This window comes from Corvus brachyrhynchos, unplaced genomic scaffold (assembly GCF_000691975.1).
Source record: "Corvus brachyrhynchos isolate BGI_N302 unplaced genomic scaffold, ASM69197v1 scaffold490, whole genome shotgun sequence".
Lineage (NCBI taxonomy): Eukaryota > Metazoa > Chordata > Aves > Passeriformes > Corvidae > Corvus > Corvus brachyrhynchos.
This window is the reverse complement of record NW_008235774.1, coordinates 54,359-59,339: the sequence shown is the minus strand read 5'-3', so window position 1 is coordinate 59,339 and position 4,981 is coordinate 54,359.

The following is a 4,981-nucleotide window of genomic DNA, read 5'->3' as shown; positions in this document are numbered from 1 at the left end:
TCAGATTTATAGCATGGCTGCTCCATTCAATAAGGTACAGATTATGAATTATAAATTAATAATGGGATTTTAACATTCAGTTAAAGAGTTCTTTTTCTAATTATCTGCAACTTGTCATCCAGAACGGCTATGATAGCTCATCTGAGCGTGACAGCAACATTTCTGCTGCTCAGCACAGAAAAAACTGACCCTCCCCCTTCATTTTAATGTGTTAGGACTTAAGTGCTCCTGTCTCTTTTCCACTGACTGAAGGACAAAAAAAATTCTTGAGATTTATAGACCTGGTTTTACCTTTGGTATGAAAATAGCTCTTGGAGATACTGTACCTGAAAATAGGCTGAAATAGACTGTCCCTATTGTTTAGTTCAACTCTTCAACCAAGGCGAAGGGAAATGAGATCTGCATTATGTTCCCAGCTCTTCTGCTGACTCTATTTCTGTCTGACTCTTATTCTGTCTCTATGCATCTACAAAAGGGCACTCTACAAGCTGAAAGAAACAGAGCAATTTTAATTATGGCTTTGAGAAAAACTGATATTCTGTACTTCTGTTTAGTTCATTATGTCGGGTGACCATCTCTGAGGATAAAAGAAGCCAAAAAAAAGAAAGGGAAGGAGTAGAGATGGAAAAAGAATGGTGGTCGTCTTACCTCCAGGGACATATTTTGGAGGTCTCAAAGAGTACCAAGGGGTGAAGATAAACAGCTGATAAAAATCATTTGTTAAAATAAACTTGCACATACAGCAGAAATACCAAAGAGAGGATGAGAAGGGAAAGTTGAGTGTCAGGAATAATTTTTGTCACTGCATGTCATGGTCTGAGATGTTAGACATGGGCCAATTGTCAACCTCCTGGTTGGTAGAGGGAGAACCCAACTATTTTCCCAAGCTTTTTGTTAGGAAAAAGACTGAGTGATAGTTACTAGGTTCAAAAGGTGGGATTCTTTTTTGAGAAGGGTTAGGGTCAGGGTTCTGGGAAGTTTTTTTATTTTGACCAGTGGTTTAGCTGGAATTTTTTGTGTAATTTTAAATGTATATTTTTTCTGTATATTTTCCCTAGACCTTTGGAGAGGCACATTTTAAAATCTAAAGAACTAAATAGAATAAATAATAGGATATATGTTAAATTCTTCAACTGGAGGCTTTTTTTGAGAAGCCACTTAACTTATTTTGGTCTGGAAACAGTGATTAAAGGTTAAACTCTGTTGTAATATTACTTTTGTGTTTGCTTGGGTATTTTTAAGATACTAGTTCTCATGCTGCCTGTTATGTCTGTCTTGTGCCTATGCAGCTTGTGACTAAAATTTTGGGGTGATAGTAAATTTCTTATAGGCATTCCTATTGTTATGCCACTACTGGCTGTTTGCCAAGAGTTATTTGTCCACTTTGAGACGTCATTTTGTTCCCATTGATCCACTCCTTTGCATTTCAGCGTGTCCCCTGTGTCACCTCTGTGATGTGAGTGCATCCATCAGTTTTGTGTCATGTGGAATTCATGATGTTGCTTCCTCACAGATAAGATTTTCCATGTTAGACTCCTGAATATGACATCTAGGTATTCAGATACCAAGGCCGTGTTCACAGCATCACAACTCAAATAGAACAAAGTAAGCCTGTTTTTGATGACAGTTACAAATGATGAATTTGTATGAATTTTTTTCTTTGATGTATTTTCCCACAACTTCTCAAAGTCTTTCAGGAGCTGTTAGCAGTACTTTTTTCCCAGTTAAACACACATTTTTATCTGATACGAGTTCTACCCAATTAACTCGTGACTGTGTTTTTGCTATGCTTCAGAACCGCTGCTGCAAATGCAGGCAGACCTCATGCCTAGAGTCACAAAACAAGATTTTAACCAGAACACTGAGTAACACGTCCTTAGTTGTGTGTCTAAGATATCCTTGCTTCAGATACCATGACATTGTGAACCTGTCCCTGGAAAAGCATCATTTGGGTGAACAGTTTTAAGGGTTGCATGTTTTTAAGGGAGGACTTTGGGACAGATCTGAATTGTTTGTGGCTTAGATGGGGCTGTTAAGTGCTCCTCATTGCTCTCCAGGCTGCATGCAGCTATCTTTAAACCTGTTACTGGTGAAGGAGAGATGCAAACCCTGCATAATCTTTTCCTGAATAAACTGGCTCAGGAAGCTTTTTGTGGGCTACTGTGGGTTTTGCTTTTGTGTGTGTGTGTGTTTGGTGTCTTTTTTCAAAGACTAATGCACCTTTGTCTAAATCTGTCACATTAAGAGATTTCAAGGGCAAATAACTCTATGTACTTTCCTTCTATTTCTCTGTTCAGTTTTGACAAGCCAGAGTAATGTTTGTCACCTCAGTACTCTATTTTTCTCTTCTCTAAAAACTACCCTATTTTCTAGAGAATCAGCAAGGATGAGCATGGCGAAATTTGAGAGAGGTAAAAGGTAAGAAGTAGTATATCATCAGTCAACTAAGTAAAAGCCACAAAAAAAATCACAAATGTGCCTATTGTAAAAGTTTACTTAGAAAAAGGTCAAATTTTTAAAACATGGGGTTGGACTTTTTTTTGTTTGTTTTGTTTTTGTATGTTGGTGGCTTTTTTTTTGAGGGGAGGGTAGTTTTGTTTGTGTTCTTTTTACACCTGTAACTTACTGGTACAGCTGATGTCATTTAGGCTCTGATTCAGCAAAGCACTTAACCATGCTACTTAGTCCCGTTGACTTTAATGGGAAGTAATTACATGTTCCAACAAAGCACATACAGAAGCGCTTGGCTGAATCAAGGTTTTAGACGACATAATGATAACCTGATTGGGAGGGAGGGGAAAACTGAATAAATGCTGTGCTCAAAATCAGGCCCATACTCTCCAAAAATATACAGCAGGAACTCATTTGTGGCAGTGCTTTCCATATGTTGTGGCATACGTTGATCTCATTTCTATACAAAAATAAAAAAATATATAATTCTAATGACTGTATCCATGCTATTGCACATGAAGTCCACATTTGGATTGTCAGACTGTAGCTGTGCATAGTGATTTAACTCCAAATGGTACTGGTTGTTTCTTCCTTTAGCATTTTTCCTCCTTTTTCAGTGTTCCGTCTCTCTTGCTTTATTTTTCATTTTCTAGTGAGAACAGTATTCTTACCTTGTATTGAATGGACTGCCTTTTTGATTATGTTTGTCAGTGCTACTGTTGATGTGAGTTGTATTAAAATAGCAATTTGAAGTAACACTGGCACCAGACAGTCACTGCTCATTAATATCATCTCCAGAAATATCTTACAACAGATCTACTACCTGCTTTATAGTCCTTGAAGAATAGTGTGGTACAAACTGTCCACATAGTTCCACTGTGGCTTCCAGTCACTCCTGTTACATTACACTGAGTCCGATTTCATCTCCTTGAGAAGACTTTATTACTGAGCATGGAGCAAATCCTGCTTGCTTTGTATCCCCACTGACATTAATGGTCCTTCTCACATAACAGATTTGGCTCAAGGCATGCAAGGGTAACAGTATTGTTTTTCCTTAAATTCTTATGGAAAGATGCTGCTTGAGATATTGTGGCTGAAGTTGCACAGGTGGCTCCTCCTTTTGGGGAGGTAGAGAGTGTTTGTGTTGGTTTGACTTTTGGGGAGGTTTTTGTTTCATTTTTTTTTTAGATGCAACTAAATCTGTTGCTAATAAATCAACAGGGGAAAAATATTTCTTTGGTATGTGTCTGTCTATGTAGATGGTACAGCATACTGTGGCCTAAAAGCCAAGCTGGCTAATTCTTCTACTGTGAATTTAAACAGACTATTTGGGCCAATGGGATAACTAGGGTCTTGAAATGCTACCAAAATTCAGTGGAAGAATTCAGTCCAATCCCCATTTACCTGTTTGCTAGCGGGGACCTGTGTAGCCAGATAAGTAGGGGCTACTGCATGTATTTATATAGCTTTGGAATGAAAAAATATTGTTGAGGGAGTCATTCCTAATCAGTGATGTTGTCTGTTAGACCATCCTGTTGAGATAGACACAGTCTTCTTACAAGCCTAAACAGAAAACCAGGTCACAGCCTGGTCCTGTTGTCCCAGCCCTGTAGCACAGAAACAATTTGTGTCACCCTGCAAGGGCAGACATGCCCATCAAGGCTGGCCCTGGCCCCGCTGTCCCCCGTGGGGAGCTGTGTGGAGGTTGCTCTCACTGGCCCTGCTGCTGCTGAGAGGTGATGGGGACAGCGGGAGGTGTTGGAAGCTGTCACCCATCCCTGCCAGGTGTGTGAGCTCAGAGGGAGCATGGCTTAGTAAAGAGCTCTGGGTGCAGCACCTCCAGCGCTGCTGGCTGCTCCCAGGGTGAGGGCCAGAGTCTGGACTGTTCTTTGCTTCTCCTGTCAATCTACTGCTCTTTTAACACCCTTCAATACCTTTTGAAGTCTTCCAGGTTTGGGGTTTTTTTGTTTTTTTTTTTTTTTTTTTTTTTTTTTTTTTTTTAACATGGAGAGGAAGAGTTATGGGTGTGTGACAGTGTGACAGCCACCAGCAATCCTTTTCTGTTAGTGCAGCAAGGACATCTTCATCTCACTGTGACCATTTTTCTCAGTAGAAAAGTCCTGGCTTTGTCTTGCAGGGTATACCATGCTCACCTATGGAGTTCTGGGGGCACTGGAGTGGAGCTTGATTTGCCTTGAGCAAAATTGTAAGAGAGTAAAGCTGAAAATGTGGGATTCATGGATTTTATTGGTGGAATGGGAAAAAAATCCCCAACTGCCTACTTTTGTTTTTAGAAGGGTGTTTGCTTGTTTTTTAAGGATAAAACACCTTGGGTGAAAGAAATTACTAACTTCAAAGGTTTTCGGGAAATCTGGAACTTAGCTGCCTTCCTTACAAGCCTCCAGGACTGAGCTATGTCCTGCTTTGCTTAGCTGGGCTGGAATTTGTGGGAAGCTGTGGGCAACTTCATGAAACTGGGGGTATTTTTCAGCAGAGATTTAAGACAGAAAAATAAATCTCAGTGACATTG